Source organism: Typopeltis vanoorti, chromosome 17 (assembly GCF_054136105.1).
Source record: "Typopeltis vanoorti isolate ZY-2024b chromosome 17, IOZ_Tvanoo_1.0, whole genome shotgun sequence".
NCBI classification, from domain to species: Eukaryota; Metazoa; Arthropoda; class Arachnida; order Uropygi; family Thelyphonidae; genus Typopeltis; species Typopeltis vanoorti.
The window spans coordinates 14,214,319-14,236,621 of NC_143565.1; the positions used below are offsets into that span (position 1 = coordinate 14,214,319).

At 36.4% G+C, this 22,303-nt stretch overlaps 1 protein-coding gene across 1 annotated transcript in view; it reads right to left on the reverse strand.

Moving 5' to 3' along the window:
* LOC150097173 (acid-sensing ion channel 1-like) overlaps positions 1-17,160 on the reverse strand; it is a 72,793-nt gene extending 55,633 nt beyond the window's left edge. The window contains exon 1 of the mRNA XM_090407332.1: positions 17,096-17,160. The gene's annotated coding sequence lies outside the window, so the exon portion shown is untranslated. The remainder of the gene's footprint in view (positions 1-17,095) is intronic.
* Positions 17,161-22,303: the final 5,143 nt, after the last annotated feature.

Sequence of the window (22,303 nt, forward strand, 5' to 3'; positions counted from 1 at the left end):
GGTTTTAAGGAACAAAAAATCGGCATAAAATTTTGTTTCAATACCAGAAAACTGCTGCATAAATGTACCCAATGCTTAAAGTGTTAATTGTGTTTTGCATAATTAACATTTTAGACCCATGTTTCGAAAATACTGTATCAAACTTTTATTGCATAGTTAAGAACGAGGCATGCACCAGGATATTTACCACAGAATTAAGTACTCTTCACTAGTAGGTGTCTCACAGGCTGGAGAAGAAGCTGGGTTGGCTGACGTCGAGACTTCCGGTTCGGGGGTACGAGGAATTTCAGGCATCGATGCTGAAGTTGTTCTTTTCCAATAACATTGTGATTGTAAGCTGCTTCTTTTCTTAGAAGTCGTTGAATATGGTTGTGTATTTTCAAAAAATCTCACCGAGGCTTTTGACGTCACACATAGTCTGTGCTAGGTTTTCTAAGTCGAAATACTTCGCTAGAAGTGGTTCTTCCTCAACCTCGGAGTTAAACAGACAAGTTTCTAGAGTTCATCATTCGTTGGTGCCTGTTCATCATCAATTGAATCGTTGATGTCCTTCTCCTCTAAATCTTCGATAGAAACGCCCCCAATTCTCCTGGTCTGCTCCTTTATTTCTGTGATGGTTTTCTAGCGATGTTTGTTTGGACTGAAGTTATGCACAACTCGGCCACAAGTTCTTTCAACAGACTTGTCCTTAATATATTCATGGTGTGTTTTATTAGGAAGAGACTATCAACTATATTGAAGTCCTTACAGAACTAAATAACATTGAGATCGTCGTCACTGTCCATGACCTCAACAATTCGGCCGATCCACTTTGTTGTGCAGTTGGCCTTAAAGGCCTTGAATATCTCAAGATCGAGCGGATGGATAAAAAAAAGGTAATAGAAAGAACACCTCTACATCTTCATTTGCATAGTCTTGTGCATCAAAATGTAAATCCATGCTGGCCGCCAAAGAGTATTTTTCTGTTGTCAACCCAATTCTGAATCTTATTCCTAACTAACTTCTCTAATACCTTGACCACAACTCCAGACACACAGACTGGTCTATAATTCAAAGCCTTACTCTTATCACCTCCCTTATGAATTGGGACAATTTTACCCTCTTTCCACTCTTTTGGAACTTGACCCAGTGGGAGACTCAGGTTGAAAAGATATACAAAAGCTGTTGTTACCTCTCTGGCACATTCCCTCAAGACACGTGGTGAAATAGCATCAAGTCCCACAGCCTTATTTACATCAAGTCTATTCAATTCCTCATATACCTCCTGTTCACTTACTAACAGTTCCTCCTCCTTTCCCACTGCTTTCAAGTTCTGCATGTTGCCACATTCACAAGAATGAAATATCTTTAGAAATTGCTCATTAAATATCTCAACTATATCCTCCACAGCGTTTATCATTCCTCCGTTTTCACCAATCAATCCCATCCTACCATAATCATTCTTTCTTCTACTGGCGACATATCGAAAAAACTCCTTAGGATTTTTTTTTGGCCGCTTTATCTAACTGCTGCTCATACTGCATTTTTGCTACCCTTATCAACCTTCTTTGCCTGCTCTTGGTACTTCTCATGCAACTGGTTGTTATAAATACTCATTTTGTGTTTCTTCCATAATACATTCTTCTTCCAGATTGCATACCTTATCTCTTGATTCATCCATTTTACACCCAATCTATTTACCCTCTTGACCCTTGGAATACACTCTGATATTGCCTCCACCAAATAGTTCTTGAGTATGGCCCAAGCAGCATTGATATCCTTTCCATCCAGTTCCTCTTTCCAATTTATTATCGCAAGCTGTTTCTTGAGCTTTTCGTAATTACCAATCTTTTAATTCCACATATATCCCTTTCTAACAGACGTCCTCGAATGACTGGTCACCCTGCACGTGATCACCTCGTGGTCACTCTCACCAACTGGTGGAAGATTTTACACCTCATTTATGATAGCATCATCTGATGAGATGATCGAATCCAATACTCTTGATCCTCGTGTACCCTCCGTTACGTGCTGCCTAAGGTAATTATCTGTCAAAAACTCCAAAAATTCATTTTCTTTACCCCCAGATGCAGTCTCTTGCTTCCAGTCTATATTACATAATTAAAGTTGCCCATAATGATAACTCGTTTCTTGCTAGCTAGGCCAATTTGCCTATACATTTCCTTCTCATTACCCTCCATACTACCAGGACTATAGCAACACCCAACTAAATATTTCATCCTGTTTACTTCTACCTCACATCATACCGCCTCAAAACCATGACCACTATTTATAACTTGCAAATCCACCTTAGATGGGCACAACTCATCTGCTACCATTAACAGTACTCCTCCTCCCTTTCTATCTTCACGAAAAATATCATATCCGTTCATCTTTATTCCTGTCAGGATGTCATCGTCATCTAACCACGTCTCACTTATACCAACAATTTTGGAGCGAACAGACTCGAGCAAAGCAACAATTTCGTTCCCCTTATTTCGAATATTTCTAGCATTAGTGAATAAACATAAGAAATCAATACTGCTTCTACAAGTCCTACGAACGTCACTCCTACGATGCGACTCTTCAATACCTTCCCCAGTCACTTCCTCTATATTACCACCAATTCTACAACTTTCCTCACACCTAAACTCTTTCCACCCATCCCAATCTGTGTTTGTCTGCTTAAACATTCACCTCTGAATTCAGAACCCGCATGTTTAATAAATTTTTCCCCCGTCCACCCTGACTCCCTCCGTTTCCCTGTTCGTGGTGTACCTCCACTCTTTCATTTACTTCATTCAAAATATTCACCTCCCCATTTGCAAGTGAACAAATACCTCTCCCTACCCTACTTTTTTGCTCTTTCATATCACTTCGCACCACATCAGATATATTCATTAGAGTCATTACCTCTCCTGCCAGTAACAATCTCTCCAGCAGACTCGCACCAAAACCATTTAAACGCAGCCCATCTTCTTTATACAATTCCATCCGTCCCTCAAATTCCTCCCACACAATCACAAAATGCACTCCATTCTCCTCACATAACTGCGCTAACATATCATTCATAATCTTTGCTCGCCTCCTCAGTTCATCACTATCATACCTTAGCAACACACTGACTACCTTTCCTACCAAGCTGTTATCTTTTACTCCTTAATAATCACCCTATATCCAATCTCGTATTTTCCTTGTTCCCATCCAAATCATTTGTTCCTACTACAACCACCAACTCTTGTACTCTCTTATTCCTCATGTCCAATGCTTCAATCACTCTCTCCATTCTACCACCAGGAAAACAAACCTTATGCATCTTCTCATTCACCACACCTCTAATAATGGAATCTCCATAGAGAACCACTCTCGAATCATTCGATATATCTTTCGCATGGCCATCTTTCCTTCTGCTCTTATTCACTCTTCCATGTATGTCTCTAATTCTTTTCATCTCATTTCGCATGCAGTTCATCTCTTGCCTCATCATCATCAACTCTGTTTTCATGTCCGCATCCAATATATATTCCTGTCTGACATTTTCATGTAGTTTCATATTATGTCTTTGGATATTTTTGGTCGAGCAACATCTACAGCAGTCCTCACACTGATGTTCTGACGAGGATAGAAATTCGGCAAAATATCAAAGAACTGAATTAAATTATTACTGCGCATGTCTCGGCTTTCTGTTGATGGGCTAACGATGCTTGAATAAATAATAAAATAAAGATGTTTTAATTCATAAATTATTACGTATTTATTCCATCAAATTTACTTTTCCATAAGACTGATTCTGAATACCTGTATTTCGTTTTTTTTACTCCCTCTTATTGGATGAATTTAATTTTTGTGAAGTGCGGACCCCTGCTCTTGGGAGGTACGCATTTTAACTCTAAATGCTTATTCCTCATACCATTGCAAATTTAAAATAATAATAATAAATAAATAACGGAAGGGATTTAATGCTTCACATTTTCCATACAGCCAAAGAACTCAAGGCGCGAAAAATTGCCATGCGCTGTGTGATATTCCTGAGCGGAAGAAGACACCACCTTCAATAAATGATTTCATGGCGGATCAACACGTAAAGGAGTGCAGTATTCAAACTTCGATATATTTACAACTGCTGTGTCAAAAATAAATAAATATAATAAATTAAAAATAAATTGAAGCTTTTGTAATTCTTTATAGTCCAAATGCTAAATTTCTAAGGTTTTTTTTATTATTATTATTGTCGACTGAATGATGCAGTCTAAACTAGTACCAATTTCTATAACAGTATTTTGAATAATATATTCCATATACGTATATAATAATTTTAAAATATCTGAAACAGAATCAGTCAAACCGCAAGAATAGAAAATAGGAAGTTGTATTTTTCAGTACCAAAATGGGAACAGTAGAGTAATTATTCTGCTTCAAAATTAAAATCATTCAACTAATAATTACGATAATAATTATTCAGCATGTATGCTGAAAGAACCTTCTGAAGGGGGGGAAGGGGGATCAGTCCGGTTTCATTAAGTACCATAATTCGTTTCCACAATTTCAATTATGACTTCTTGGATTACACCGTAGGGCAGCAGTTTATAAAGCTGAGCAAATATTAATCTCCTTATTTACTCTTTCACTTATTCTCCACAACAACGGTTTTTAATATTCTTAATGGAAAACTATACATACACAGGTGCAACGTCAATAATTTTTTTTACTCCTATCTTCACCTCATTTAGGAAACTATAATACTATAGATTCGGCAGTCTTTAATTAGCAAATTAAAAATTTAGCAAAACAAAACAAAAAACAATTTTCAGTCCATGTAATGACACTTTATTGTTTTATGAATGACATTTATTGATTTACATCACATGCACATATTTTACAATAATTTATGTTTACTAATTATCTAAAAGTTTTGAAACAACTATGCCGTTATTGCTAGTTAGAAGTCCTCTGCACAATTGCAAGTTGTTCCATTACAAATATTATTTGTTTACTTGTTAATGAAATCCACCACAATGAAGTCGCTAGTATATTATTTAATCTACCACACACACGCCCTAGTGACAGTTCTTGCATTATCAACGGGGCAATTAGGGAAAATGGAATTATTTTCACTGGAGTTTTTTCCAAAAGGGAAAGAATAGTTACCGTACAAAAGTTCTGTTATCAATGAGAGGGGACTCAGAATGATATGCATTTAATTAATCGCAATATCAGATATAAGCGAGTTAGCTACAGCTATAAAAAATAAAAGCTACATCTTTTATTAATTAATTATATGAAGAGCCAAAGGCTTCAATTCGGCGACATGAACTTATTTAAGTTAAGGGATATTACATCCCATATTGTTTCATAGGCGAATAAGAAAAAAAAAAAAAAAAAAAAAATCATGCCGAATATTGAAACTATATAAAGTTCCGGCAAGTCCAAGCGTAAGCAAATACCTGGATAGTGCAACACCTGACCCATTTGGTAGTGCTACACTGAGGCAACTCATAGCAAGGGTGGAGCAAGCTCCGATCACTATTCTTGGTATTTATGGTATTTACCCATAATGTGAAACCCATCTCCCTCTCTCATAATGTAGAACAGTAATACAGGTCCTAGGAGCTGGGTTTCACGTTATATGTAAATACCAAGAATAGTGATCGGAGCTTGCCCCACCCTTACTATGAGTTGCCTCAGTGTAGCACTACCAAATGGGTCAGGTGTTGCACTATCCAGGTATTTGGTTACGCTTGGACTCGCCGAACTTTATATAGTTTCTATATTCCGCATGAAACTCTTTGAGATACATCTTTTATTTTTTAAAGATCGGTATAAATAAGTTATTTAGTTTATGAGTGCAGCACACAATAACTAGCACATAAAAAAAAAAGCAAAATCACATCAGTAATGACAGTCTTGGTGTGATTCAAGATTTTCATTCACTCATAATATTAATGTAAAGACGAAATAAGGTATTCAAACACTTATTAAACTCATAAAGAAAATGAAATCATTAATTATTGTTTGGACTGTTATTTTTAAATGTATCAAACCTAGACATCGAGGATGTCAATGTTCGCGTGTCTGCTTTCCAACCTACAGGTATAGTTCATACCTAAACTATAGAACAGCGGTATGGAAGTAAAAGTACATTACGTCCTAGACGAGATTCAAAGGACCATCGATAGTTAAGACTGCCTAAGTGGAAAGATCGAAATGGATTCTAATAACAATGGAACGCAAGGAGCATTTATAATAGATTTTCAACTGAAGATAAATTATCCAGTTCTATCAAAAGGTGGACGAATTTTCTTTCTGTAAATACACAAAACAGAAGAACACATTTAACAAACTTAGACTGTGTAGAAACCTATTTCAAAGGCTGTACCTGTACTCTGGAAATCAAACTTGGCGTTCAAGACATCATGAACGTCCATGTGCACAGTGGCATTCGAACCCATAGAGTTCTTGGATGCAAGGCCGAGACGTGTGTTCTATCCATGCTGCAAGCCAAGCCAGCAAAGCCGTTTGAAGGAAAGTTAGAAAAGTTATAAAGATAATATGAGGATAGTAGAAGTCATTTCGAGATTTTAAACTGTCGATCATACTGACTGACAATTCTGGCATGTGTCTGTTGTTGAACCAGTAAAGTAACGAGAGCTCCGCCCCCCCCTCGCAATAAGCTATATGTGCAGTCCTCATTGAACTTCAGATGATCCCATCCCTCTAACAGATAGGGTGCCGCGAGTGCCTATATCGAGCTACCTAAACTCTTGTATTTCCACTTCGACGAAGCCCTTTGGTTGGAAAGAACTGGGTTCGAATCCCGTATAGGACCTTTATCTAGCCCAACTTTATCTGGGCCTTTCAAATGACGGTGACTTAGCTGGTCTCATGCGAAGTTAACACACATAATAATAATAACTCCGGCCTCATGGCCCGAGTTGCTTAGGACGTAAATCCAAATTAACCAAACCAAGAAAGTAGATGGTCATAACGATTCATTAATCCATAACATTAGTTGTGAAGAATTCATGAAATCATTCAAAAGTGCGATAATAAAACTTCAATGAAAAGTGGATGTCATAAAGCTTGTACGCGATTCACACTCCACAAAATTTCGTTTCGATGACCATACTCCATCGTTGCACCCCTCGAAATATTATGGACTCAAGCTCATGTTTAGGCAGGCCTAGTTAGTACGATCTGAAAAAGCCTAGTTAGTAGGATTTTTTTCCCTTTATTTCTTTGAAAAGGGATTACTTCAAAATGCTTTCTGGAAACTCAACTTAGAGTTTGATCCTCGTTATACAGCTTCTTTGTGGAAAGAAATCTTCTGCAGTGACATAAATGGAAAGGAGGCCAACTTAGATCGTTGATTCGAATCGATGTTAGTAAAGATCTTCAAATTGTAAATAATTATCATCGTTTAGTGTGATATCACTGCTCTGCTGATCGCAAGCCAGAAAAATTACCATGTTTAACCTCTAGCGCAGGAAAACTGGATTATTTAAATCTTTCTTCACCCAAAGTACTAAAATTAACCACATGTTTCCAATCTTTGAAGTAGAACTGAGATTTAAAAAAAAAATACGTTTCATGGATTGACATCTTCACGTGGTTTCCCATCCCTTCGTAACAGTTTATTGATTTCAAAAGTTAGCTACAAAAGTTTATGTTCACCCATTTTAGTATTGGCAAGTATGATATAATGCCAATACGAGACCTTACATGTTTAAAGGTTTCATGTCTCAACCAGGTAAACCGGCCAGGAGAAAAGACGCAATTGAAAGATAAAAATATATTCTAACCATAGCTTCATATTATCTTACCCTTTCTTCACCCAAGACACTAAAATGGTGCCTTACTGTCCATATGGGACTCACGGCGGTTATATACATATATACACACACACACTGGTTTTAATCTTTTTCCCTTTTTGATCCTCGGTTTTAATCCTTTTCCCAATAAGCAAAACGAAGTTTTTCGCGTGAAATATATTTACGTCTGAGCTACTTGTACACAGAGACTAATGTTTTCCTATCACTTGCCTTAGTATGTATCCCATAATGCAATGCATAATGAGAAGGGCTACTATCCAGACCGGTTTCGACCTTTATTGAGGTCTCTTCAGTGGGAGCCAGACCCGGGAGATATACCAAGGTTTTAGTAATGCAGAAGTCATATCTCATATACAAGTAGACAAAAGGTGCTTGACTTTATTAATAAAAATCTCTGGATATGAGATATGACTTAATTATTATCTGGATATGAGATATAAAAAAAGTTATTTTTTTTTACCTTGCGTGTAAAATACGTTAAAGATACCAAGAAATTTTATACTTGATTTTAATCCTTTTCAAGTAAGCAAAACAAAGTTTTGCCAGAGAAATATATCCAAGTCTGAGCTTCTCTCATCCAGATTTTTCTTGCGCGTGAATATACTTCATGCTGAAAACTTTGTTTTGCTTACTTGGGAAAAGGATTAACACCAAGTATAAAATTTCTTCATATCTTTAACGTATTTTACACTCAAGGTAAAAAACTATCCACACACACACACACATATATGCACGCTAATTAATTAATGGGCATAAAGGAAAACTATGAAATCACACAAACATACACACAGAAAGCCGCTTGCTGAATAACACTAAACACGTTTATTGAAAAAAAATTCTATATACAGGGTGTTCGGGATAAATTTGACATATTTATAATTAATTATATTTTTCCGTAAGTTACATGTATTAACACACACTTCTCTTCATTTAAAAGTTTGGACCCTTCTTCATTCATATACAAGATGTCAGAAAGGATGGATAGCTGGAACCCACCTGAATCATGGAAGAGAATAACTTGTATCATGATGATTCGTGCCCGCCATCAAAATAAGGATATTACGACTGCTGCCCAATGCTCCCTGAATACAGTAAAAACAATCAGGCATGAACTAGAGACTTGCAATGGTGACTACGAGGATGTAGCAAGAAGAAAGATCCCTAGCAGACGATCTGATTGCGTTCGTACAGCAGAATTCCTCGCAAATCTGCAGGAACAGGTGTTGAAGAACCCTGGCATTGGAATTCGGGCTTTGTTCGTGGAGTTGCTAACTGTAGTCAAGCCCTGGATAACAAGGGTAGCCAATGGTAGGCCGTATGTATGGCAGCAGGATTCGGCCCCTTGCCACACCTCTGGGAAAAGTCAAAAATGGTTGTCTGAAAATTTCTACGACTTCACCAGTCCAAATGTTTGGCCTCCAAACTCCCCAGACCTTAACCCCATGGATTATTTTGTATGGGGCGCAGTTGAAAAAGACACCAATCGCACTTCCAGTAATACAAAAGCCCAGTTAATGGATAAAATTAAAACAGTTTTTGCGGCCCTTCCCAGGGAGACTGTAGCATCAGCTTGTTCGAGGTTCCGAAGCAGAATTGAAGCTGTGATCGATGCTAATGGTGGTTATTTTGAGTAAATCTTGTTGATAGTATTGTAATTAACTCTGCCTGTAATGTTTTTTTGTCAATTCATTAAATTTAATAGATACAAAGAAGATTTTCTTTTTCCTTACGAAACTGTCAAATTTATCCCGAACACCCTGTATATATATATATATATATATATATATATATATATATATATAGAAAGTATTTTACCTTGGGTATAATAAATGTTAACGATACCAAGCTATTTTAAACCTGGTTTTACTCCATTTCCCAAGTAAGAAAACAGACAAACGAGTCAAATTTGTGCCTGCAAGTATTGCGAGTCTAGCTGGCCCTCAAAGTAGTGCAAGTCAAGTCAACTCATGGTAAAGGTAGAATAAGCTCGGATCGCTATTCTTAAAATTTACCCTTAATGCACAGCCCATCTCCTTGAGGAGATGTATGATACTATGTATTAAAGGCAAGGGGCCACTACCCAGACCGGTTTCGACGTTTATTGAGGTCTCATCAGTGGGAGCCAGGCTAGAAATAGCAAGTTTTTAGTAATACAGAGCTTATAAGTATTTTACCAGAACGTTTGTCTATTTGCTTACTTGGGAAATGGAGTAAAACCAGGTTTAAAATAGCTTGGTATCTTTAACATTTATTATATCCAAGGTAAAACACTTTCTACATTTATATCTCATCCAGAGATTTTTATTTAATAAGGTTAAAACACCTTATGGTAACTTGTTCTGGTAAAATACTTATAAGCTCTGTATTACTAAAATCTTGGTATTTCTAGCCTGGCTCACACTGATGAGACCTCGATAGGGGTCGAAACTAGTGGGGGCTGGCATTCAGAGGCTCTGCTTGGAGATAGGTTTTTGCCTGTCTCTGAGTAGGGCCACCGCTGAGATTATGGCGCTAGCTGGTGGTGGGGTGAGCCTGCCACTGGGTAGAGCCAACGCTGAGAGGTTCTTCTCGGTGACGGAGTGAGCCTGTCTACTAAGTGGAACAACGCTGAGTTGGACGGTCTTTCGGCCACTATGGATTGGTCTAAGGATCGTCCTAATTTTTAGAGAGGTCTTTACTTAAATACACTTCAATAAAGGTCGAAACCAGTGAGACTGCTAATAGGAGTTCGCTCTCTTAAGGTTTTTGCCTTAAGGGAGCAATTTGAGTCTCCAGGGAAAGTGTTTTCCGGTGAGGGGCTTTGTCAGCGAATGCTTTTCTTCGGAATATGAGTGGTTGTGGTGGGTGAAAGGCCATCATTGATTGGAGCCAACGCTGAGATGGAGGGTCTTTCGCTCACTATTGAGTGGTCTAGGGATCGTCCGAATTTTTAGAGACGGCTTTACTTATTCAAAAGGTCGAAACCGGTCTGGGTAGTGGCACCTTGCCTTTAATACATAGCACCATACATCTCCTTAAGGAGATGGGCTGTGCATTAAGGGTAAATATTAAGAAAGTGATCAGAGCTTATTCTATCTTTATCATGAGTTGCTTTGACTTGTACTACTTTGAGGGTCAGTTAGACTCGCAATACGTGCAGGCGTAAACTTGACTCGTTTGTCTGTTTGCTTACTTGGGAAATGGAGTAAAACCAGGTTTATAATAGCTTGGTATCTATATAGAACTTTTTGTAAGGTCTCTACACAGTATATATCTCACTTTTCTTTGTGTTAATCTCTCAGGATATGTAGTTAAACAGGTCCATGTAGCGTTCACCATTCACTGTTGGTGGGATGATAACCAATGGACCTGGGACGTGCCAGGAAAAAGCTCCCCAGACCATAACACCACTCCACCGGCCTGTTTTGATTGCACAGTTGAACCTCAACTGTGCAATCAGGGGAAAGGGCTTCATGCTGCTTACGCCAAATGCAAACCCGGTCATGAGCATGCTGCAGCAAGAAACAAGACTCGCCACTCCAGACGACCTTCTTCCATCTGTCGAGGGTTCACTGCCGCGTTCTTTGGCCCATGCAAGGAATTGCTTGCAATGCCTGGCCGTCATCATGGGTACCGTTGTTGGTATCAGGCTGTGAAACCCAAGCGAAGCAAGGTACGGCTCATGGTGCATGTGGAAATGGGTCGCACTGCTCTGCTGTTGTACTGGTGGGCGAGCTGTGTGACTTACGTCGTTGCTGAGATACAGGTCGTGACACCCGACGCTCACCTCTAGAATCAACCACACGTGGCTGACCAATGTGAGCCCTTCTGTTGGATGTCTGTTCATGGTTAATTCAGTCCTGGTAGACCTTTGATATAGTAGTATGGGAACAACCAACAAGGGCAGCTGTTTTCGAAATAATAGCACCTGTTCTCTATCTGCTCGCAGTCAGATTGCCTTACATCACCATGTTTCCCCATTACTGGCGAACGTTTACTGATTACGTACGCAAAGCTAACCGAGTGTATAAGAATCTTAGAAAACATCGGTCTGGACTCAAAATATTTAAGAATAACAATAATTTAAAAAGTAACATCGACAATGGCTCTGAACAAAAGGTTTCGACCAATTGCACAAGAGGGCCTTCTAAAAGCAACAAGAAGGAATTCTGCTTACAAAAAGGAACAGCAAAATAACCGATATGTGCGCGCTGGAAAAATAAACCCTTACATGGCCAATTTCTTCGAGATACTGAGGACAAAACTGACGTGAACAAGAAGTGGCGATGGCTACCATAAGAAACAGAAGGATTTATTCTAACAGCTCAAGAACAGCCATTACAAACTAATGCAATGAAAGAAAAAATTTTGAGCATCAATAATAACAGCAAATGCAGATTATGCGATCAGAAAGATGAGACTGTAGAACATTTATAGTCAGTTTGAGCTATCTTGCCTGCAGCAAGATAGCTCAAACTGACTATAAATACTGCCGTGATCAAATAGCCAAAATAATTCATCGGAATGTATGCAAAAAAATATGGCTCTTTCCTACTTCTGATAACTGGTGGCAGCATAAAATAGAGAAAATGAAAATTGGAAAATGAAACAGCAAAAATCCTCTGGGACTTGAGAATACGAACTGATCGGCATTTGGAACACAATAGACCTGACATCGCAATTATCGAACATCGACAGGTTTGGATTATTGACTTCGCTGTACTCAGTAATAACAACATTAGCAACAAAGAACTGAAAAAAAAAAAAAAACCTAAATATCGAGACCTGTCAATCGAAGTTGACCGGCTGCGGCTTAAAACGTACCAAAGTCATCTTAATAGTTATCCGTGTACTTGATGCAACTTCAAAGAAGCTATCCAACTATTTACAAGAATTAAACATCAAATGAAGTGACCCCCCCCCCCCATAGGATCTTCAAAATACGGCATTACATGGAACAGTCCATATTTTACGACACTACCTGACAGATTCTTAGATTCTGTTCTCCGATTCTTGAGCAAAATCTGAATTGCTTTGTAACACCAGTCAAACTGTTGTTTGAAAGCTATATCTTGTTTTGATATCAATTATGTGAATAATAATAATAATTGATAGAAGTGACAGTCTGAAATCAAGAAAACGAATACGCTTTCAACTGAAATAAAAAAAAAAAAAGGAGTCCTTTTGTAAATAACTGTGTAAATCACAGTTATGGTAAATGCAGTGAGTTACACAGAGTTTTACATTCAGTTGAAGTATAATCACTTATAATATAAAATGTTAACAAGAAATAAAAATAAAATATAAATAGCCAAACTTCTTAACTACAGATGCGTACTAAAAGAAAAATCGACATAAATACATAAATGCATCTGATGGCTTGATATGCATGTTCTACATTAATATACACCTCAGAAAAAAGACTTCTTTAACAGTCTTGATGTTGAGGAATATTGGAAAAGAAATTAAAAACAAAACGTGATGGCAATGGATATTTGATTAATAAGAAGAAATATGTGAATTAGCTGGATAGAAAAAGTTACAAACAAACATTTGGAATTGCAAACCAAGAAAAGATTACTCAATGAGATCAGGAAAAAATTAAACTTTTAGAGTATACTCCAAGCGAAGAAACACCGACCAATGCAATCTTAACAGGAAAATTACATGCAAGAAGAGACCAACCAAGACATACATATACGAACATATGCTAAAATACCTATTTAGAGACGTACACGATAGGAATAAGTGGTGAACCATGGCCTACCCTCCAGATAGGAGAGAACACCTGAACGAAGGAAAAGTATTACAGTATTTACCAGAAACCAACAAGATTATGAAAGTTAACAGCATGTGAGAGACGCTACTCTTACTTTGTAAGTAAGTTGAATGACAGGATCAAATTGACTAATGGCAGCAGATAATGCAATAGATGTTAGCTATCTGACTATCGAAATGCCTTCTTCTAGGATGGGCATTTCTCTCAAATATAGACGTAGGCTCATCCAAAGTTATCCAATGTACCAAGCATCGCCTAGCACCAAGAGATGGCAATTAAACTGACTTGAACGAATCACTTCGTCATATTCTGTCAAACGTCCTGCTCATATTTCGTAATAGCAACTGAAAGCGCCCTCAAACAAACAGGCTGTGAGCTCGTGCCAGCAGTATGATTCGAAAAAATGCCACTAGTTTTGAAATTGAATGAATTCATTGAGATAACAGCATGCCCAATTCAATCCAATTTCAAAATTGGATTGAAATCAATCCTTCTTCTAAATGGATGAGAGGAAATTTTATAAAGGCTTTTCGACAGAATGTCAGTTAGATGGTGTTCATACAGAGGTAGAAAAGTTATACCTTCCAGAGAAATCGGATTTTTCATCCCAATAAGCAGACAAGCCAGTCATAGGACACGCTCGCAATTAACAGACGGCTATGTTGACCTCATAGCCTTTGGTTGCTTCAATCGTAATTCTTAATTCTAACCGATTTTCTCTTCTTGATCTAGTCTAAGTCCTTGTGGTGAAAAAATTTACCGAGAAGAAAAATTAGATGTCTGATAAGACAACATTTATTTATATTTAAAAATCAAACTTCAGGCTGAAACTACAAAAATAATTCGCCTATAAGACCTGAAAAATTCACAAGTTGTATCTTCATGCTTAGTAAAGCATGACCAGATCATATAGGTGAAGATATAAAAATATAAAAAATAGTAAGTATATTAAAATGCTAAAAAATAATTAAACTATAAAAAAGTAACAAAATATATATCAAGACATATGCAAATAATAAAATTTCGGTTTTATTTTATATTCATCAAAAGTCCTTGGATGTTTTTTTCACGTAATTTTTGAATTCCAGTTCGTTTTTTTTTTTTTTTTTTCATAGAAGACTTTCTAGTACCACTTAAAAGAAATAAAATATGCATTGACAAACTATTTTATTTGATTACATTTTATATTATACATAGCAGTGTCAGATACAGGGGCCGCTCGTGCAGACCTGCAGCACCCCCAATTTTTCTCGATATATATAAATATATTTATTAATATATTTATATTTGTTTGTAATATTTAATTTTATCATCAACAATCCTATACAATTCTCTTATTTTGTAAAAAAAAAAAAAAAATAATAAAAATCCATCTTGTAGCCCTTAGGAGGGCGAAGGACGCTAGCGGCACTGTGTTTACCACAGCGTCATATTTCTACGCGCGCAAGCATATGTACATCATAGTGAGATGCGAGCTATTATCGTAATGGGGCACTGTCCGTCGCGCAGTTCCACTGTTGTTTATATGCAGTTTGCGCCAGTAGTAGAGTGTTCGTAGTGTTTATCGTGTTTACTCCGTCTCTTTAAATATTTGGACATTACAATTAAAGACATAACATTTGTTATAGTAATTTTTAAGTAATTTTGAATTATACTAAACTGTATAATTTTATCGATCATAAACAATATTTTTTCATGTTTAATTTTTTTATTTTTACCATAATTTTGATATTTTATCCAAACACGTATCACTCTACTTACAGTGTGTATGTATATTTCGAAAGTTGCAGCACCCCACGATTTCAAGCCACGAGCCGAAACTGTCAGATATTGTACTAATTTCAAGTAATCTCTAAGAAATGAATAATAGAAATTATTCAACGCACGCACCAATTATCAGGCTGTTGAATGAAAAAAATAATAATAATAATAATAAATAAAGGCCAAGAAAACCTTGAACCTGATTTCTATATAAAACGATCTTTCACTTTTAAAATTAAATCAGGTTTAATATTGTCCTTCCCTTTTTTAAAGTAGAGAACGGTAATACAACTGGTAGATTTACCATGCCGACAAAATGATGGAAATTCTTGAGCTATCGTTACTTGACTGTTTCATTTGAAAGGTGTGGGTTTAAGCATGGAAACCTTAACGACAAAGCAGGTAATAGAAGCACAGGATTAATATCGTACTCGCCCTGATTTTTCAAAATTCGTTCAAAGAAGTCAAGTCGTCTGCTATGAATATCATCTTGCATTTTACAAAAATGGCTCCAAAATTTTAAGATTCTTTATCTGCTGTGAAAAAACGAACAAATACTTAAGGGGGAGGGGAAAGAATGACCGTGTCGCTGTATTTTCAAAAAATAAAAGAAATTATGATCTTTTCATTGGTCTACTTTAAAAAGGGAAGGACAATGTTAAAAATTATTAATACTTTTCGAGTATAAAACCTTCTCAACAGATGACACATTTTAAATTTTGTTTGAAATTTTTCACTTACCTATGACTCCAGATCAGCTTCTGTGGTATCGAGGTCACGTTAATTCGATTGACATTGAAAGAATGCTTCTGTTTATGGCATCTGAAATGGTGAGGATGACAGAACGCTGAGTTATTACTTTTAGGGTGTATTCGGTGAATATATAAGTATTTACTCTCCTCATACTCTCATTGGCTACGGAAGCTTACACGCAGCGAGTGTGATATGGCCAGGTAAGTCCCATGGGTAAGTGTGACCTTTGATTTATTATATTCTGTTTCTCTCATGCTTTGCCCTTCTATCTATTCGGAACTAAAAGTTAATGAAGTATAATTTTCCAAATGGAATTTGGTCAGTTGTTACAACACATGGAATCATCAACAGTGTTGAAGAAGTCTCTAATATAAACACACGCACACCCCTTTAATTAGTTTGGCAAATACAGCTACTTAGAATGCAGAAATGTTCGAGTAAATATACTCTTTTTTTTTTTTTTTTGATACTGTTAGCACAGTCGTAAAACTCGTCCATGCTTTCTGCCTGGAAAGATCTTCCATGGAATCTCTTCTACGATACAAGAATCCTTTTGCATAAGAACTTGAAGACGAAAGAAAAATAACCCAATCTCAACACACACACACAGTATGAAAATATGAATTTCGGTAATAAAGTGAACGCCAGTTACCGAGGAGAAAACAGAACGCAAAATGTACATAATGCAAACAGTTCATATACACTCAAAATTCCTTTAAAGCTCAATGATTAATTCTTAGAAAAGCCTTTCTGTCTGAAGCTTTAATTTCAACATAAAAAAAAAAAAAAAACTCCTTTGGAGAACATACGGGCGAAATTCTCAAGGTTATAAAATTATAACTGTGTCGAATTTAGATTGGCCAGCATAAAAGAAAAAAATAAATAAAGAATAAATAAACACAAACAAACAAAAAACAGAAAATAACCGCACGAATGATCAGCGATGCACTAGAAGCGCAATATATTTAGAATAATTAGCTGTATGTTTATAATTATGTTCAAATTAGACACTTACGTTGTCTGTTACTTATATGTTCTGTAGTTAGTTTCCTGCATGAGAATCTCCGTAGTTAGTCCAGTCAATTTCGAAGTCGTCCATTGGTTGGAAAGACCTGCTTTTCAATCAATGAAAAAAAAAAAAAAAAGTTAACTTTATTCACTTTTTACAACAGAACAGACGTATTTCTAAATAAACAAATACTGCCCTCTGCTTATGAAAAAATTATATACTGAACTTCCCATCATATTAAAAAAATATGAGATCTATGTACTGTACTTAGAAGCCTGAAACTCAGTTGCTTCAGTTGAAATAAAAATAAATAAAGAAATAAAGCTTAATGAAATCGACTACTTTACTTAAAGAGAATAAATACCATCGAGGAACAAGAGTTAATAGCTAAAATTGATATACATTTCGCAAGGCAGTTATCAATATGCTGGGATCTGAACAAGAAAAAAATAAAATGCTAATTGCAAAATCCACACTTTCAGTCATTTATTATTAAATATGTCGTAATGCATAAATAAACCATTTGATCATTCTTTAATGTTAGATGAAATCTTTTCATGGGATTAAAAATAATAATAATAAACACACCGATATCCCTACTTGATTTTCAATTTCATAAAAATTTAGCTAAGGGTACAAGGTAAAAATTACAGTAAGGAATACTATTTCACTAAGCTTAAAATCAAGGCGTGTGTGTATACACGGACGTTCTTCAGAGAATAGTTTTCTAAAAAACAAACAAATGTAATTTTTAAAAGCACGATTCTTAACGCAGTGAACAATTTATGGTGTATGACTCCTGTGCAAAGCTACCAGGTTTCCAAAAACAGAAATAGCATTTCTCAAGAACTGCTTCAACGATTTTCTTTTTCTAATTATTATTACGGGATAATACCTCAAACACTCATAGTGGGAGGGCCTCTATTCCACTACTCAATCCTCCAACTACATAACAACATTGTACCACCCTCAACGCCATCTACCGCACACAATAACAATAACAACAATATTTTTTTGTCTGTAAAGTGCCTATGATCTCATGGCGGATTTGTCTATGCACGGGATGAAAAACTCGAGCTTCCGGGAGAAAAAAAAAAAACAAAAAAAAACGTTACTTGCCATGAGATCGGCTAACTCACCTTCATTTAAAAAAAGCATACAAAGATTCCGACCAAAATTAAATTCAGATCTCTACAGTCGAAGGACTCAATGTCCCATTGTTCATCTACTTCATAAATTTCATAAATCAACAGTATTAATGTCTTAATTCGTAATTTTGGACTGAATTTCTGGGGACTTATTTGAAAATAACTTACGAGGACATCAGAATTCACACCGTTTCAGATATAATATATGAATAGGATTTTGGACCACGAAATTTTTGCTTTACCGTAATCTCTCCTGAAAGTCTAGATTCATTGATAATCTCAAACTCAGCTATCATATAACGGCTGATGATGGAGACCAAGTACCCAATGATATTCAGAAAAGCAGTTAGGGCTAAAGAACTCTGACTACTACCTTTACCTTTGTGAATAAAATAATTTTTATATTCCTTATATAATAGCAGAGGCCTGTGTAATTCAGTGGAAGTGGCACTTGCGTCCTCTGCGCTTGGTCGCTCGAAGTCAGACTTAAGTTCAAGTCTAGTCGCCGACTGGAGGAACTTTTTCTACGCCTTTCTTCGACCGATTCCCCGAGTTTGTCGATCTCTGGCATGGGCCAGCGGGTTTTCCCTCCCGAAAACTCGGGTTTTTTATCCCATAAACTCAAGAAAATAGCCGTAGTACCCACATTATTTCATAGACAGTGACATATCTTGTTAGGGTTAGGTATTGCTGGCAAACAAGTGCTGCCAAGAAATGGCAGCATTTGTTTGCCAGCCTCTTTATTGGTGGCTGCTATAACTATTGATAGACATTTGCCAGCTATCTCTGATTGGATACTGGTGGAGATTGAACTGGCCACTCAGTCTCCAAAAAAGCTAGATAGGGTATAAAAGCTAGATAGGGTATATAGGGTATAAGAGAATAAAAGGCGTTAGCTGAATTTTTTTATGTAATATCAAGTTTTTGGTATCAGAGAAAGTGTCACTGGCACTAGGATGGTTTCATTGAAAATATAAATTTTCACAAATGAGAGAGTTGCGATGTTCTTCAAAATTGGAAGATACATATTCTGCATTGGTCCATTCATCACCATTTATGTTTCACAGCTTGTTGTCCTGTCTTCAAGAGGAAATTCTATTCCAATACCATCGCAGTAATTGGACAAACTTTCTACTTCAATTACTATTTTGTGGAGGTGTATAAGATAATTCTGTAATTGTCCAATTACAATCCAAAGCTTAATGATGGGGTAAATAATGTACGTTATACCCATTTTTCTGATGAATTGTTCTTGAAGTGTTCTAACACAGCTGAGGTAATGATAAATCTAATTAGGTAGCGTTTTCATATCTGAAACTGCTACCTTTTGATCGCCCTTTTGGGATTTTCTGATATAAAGTTATATAAGGAATGTTAGTTTAACTCTATCAAACCTCCAGGATGACCGAATGGAGCAATGCGACTTCTGTACAGTCGATAGATATCCACTCAGCAGAGATGTACTGATTTTTAGAAAGGTTGAGATCATAAATATGATAGTCTCGTAATCTATAATGCTATTTCAAACAATAATATTTCATACTATTACAAACAATAATGTTTTGAACTATTTCAGACAATAACGTGTAGTGTTAGCATTAAGGATTTTGAGACCACAGCAGTTGTTTTCCATACTTTCTGTTCCCCAGGTAGCTTTGGGTACATGATAGCCTCAGGACAACTATCAGTCATGATTAAAGCAGAAATTGATTGGCTGCTGATTTCCAAAAGCGTTAGTTAGTTAGATTTAAAAACACCCTTGCTTATTCCATTTGGGGGATAAAAGTAGTAAAAAAACGATAATTCATATTTTCAGATACAACGACATAATACATTTCAAGAATACAAATAATCATGGTTGAATTTGTCCTCATTCATCATCATCATTAAGTGATAGATGATACTATAGTGCAATGTAGCATATTTTTTTCTTAAAGTAGTTAATTTAGCATGCTTAATTTGACAGAACTCAAAATTTACATATCATCCTTGAGTATTTCATGATTGAAATCTACACAAGAACATTAATTCATTTCATATAATTATACAGCATACATATTACATATTTTTTATTACATATTATTACATATCATATTTCAGTAATTTGTTTTCATATTTTATAACAATGTTATGGCTGAGTTGGATAAAGGGAATGGATACACTATGATAATGTTGGATTTTTCTAAGGCATTTGATATGATATCACGCGAAAGGCTGTTGCATAAACTGGAGAATATGGCAATGGAATATAAACTCTTGACTTGGATCAGGGGATGGTTGACAAACAGATATCAAAAAGTAGTATACAGTGGGTGTGAATCTGTCAGATTTAAGGTGACCAGTGATGTACCTCAGGGTTCAGTCCTTGTGCCATTATTGTTCAATCTATATATTAATGACATCAGGCAGGATCTAACATGAGATGTGCAATTGTTTGCCGATGATGCGAAGATAGGCAGGGCAATCAGGGATGCTACTGATATTCAGCAATTACAAAATGATTTGAATGGACTGGAAATCTGGGCAAACGAAAATGGCTGTCAATTTAATGTTAGTAAGTGTAAAGTCGTGCACTTTGGCTTGATTAGAGTTCCAGCAGCATAGTGGGATTATGCTACAAGAAACTGAAGAGGCAAGGGATCTTGGCATATTGGTGGATAGGAATTAAAGTATGCCAAGATCCCTTGCCTCTTCAGTTTCTTGTAGCATAATCCCACTAACTTTTGGTTTTTGTCACATAGCAAAAACCAAAAGTTGCAAATACAACTCAGAGGATAATTGCGAACTTGAAGAAAACCTTAATATGTAAGGATAGGGAAGTCATTTTGCCTCTTTATAAGGCTTTGATAAGACCACACCTGGATTATTTTGTGCAGATTTGGTCTCCCAGGTTCCAAGGGAATAAAGCTGTGGAAAGGGTGCAAAGAAGAGTTAATATATCTGGATTATGGGATTTAGATTATAAGGACAGATTGCGAATATGAGGATTGCAGACTCTGGATAACAGGAAAAAGAGGGATGATATGATAGAGGTCTATAAACATTTGAGTCGGTGTAATAGGATATCAACAGATGAAATTTTTCGTTATATGGAAGGTGGGGAGAGAACACAGTGGCATCCATGGAAGTTAAGTTTGTTCACAGTCAAGAAAGGGGGTAAGGGCTAGGTTTTTCTCCCAGAGCAGTGAATGAGTGGAATAATTTGCCCTTAGGGGTAGTGAGTGCATCTAGTGTGAATGAATTTAAGGGAAGGCATGATAGCTGGTTTGGGTGATTTATAGCCTGCCTTGATGACAGACAAACTATAAATGCCTGCCTGTCATCGTTTATATATATAATCTTACATGAAATCTTCCACTTTCAGCTAGTTTTTTTTTATAAGGAATCAGCAAATGTCTGCAATCAGATTTAAAAAATCAGATTTGTTTAAAATATTATCCAAAGAAATGTTGTTCCTAAGTATTTAAAGCTATGGGCTAATCAAACTGCCTTTCTGAATTTTCATATCACTTGTTATTGAGAACTGATAGTTGATAGTGAAATACTGGAAACCACCGCCATTCTTATTTAAAACCCAAACACGAAATTCACGTCAACCAATTTTAATGTGCAGCGGTGGAAAGAATTTTTTCTCGAGTTTTACACACACACACACACAGAGAGAGAGAGAGAGAGAGAGAGAGAGGTAAATTTTGCTGCACTGTTTAGAGTGAAATCCTCGAACGAGCCATGATAATCGATGACTCGACTATTTCGGATGCATAAAAGTGTAACATTTGTGGCCGGCAGCATGCTGACACTTTGTTGTCACCAATGATTATCCACCACCTGTGTCATTGAAGTTAATGTATTTAAGAAGCAAAGGCATATTTTCATAGCATCGTTTCATATGTATAATACATGCAACTGGAATACAGAGCTTTCAAATTAAGCCTTGAATAAAACACGAGACTGCGTTAATCACTCACATACATAAACATGGAAAAAGAAACATTATCAGTAATTAAAGACCCATTGCCACACTGTAATCACCAAATCATGGAGTGCACTGTGTATTGCAAACTCT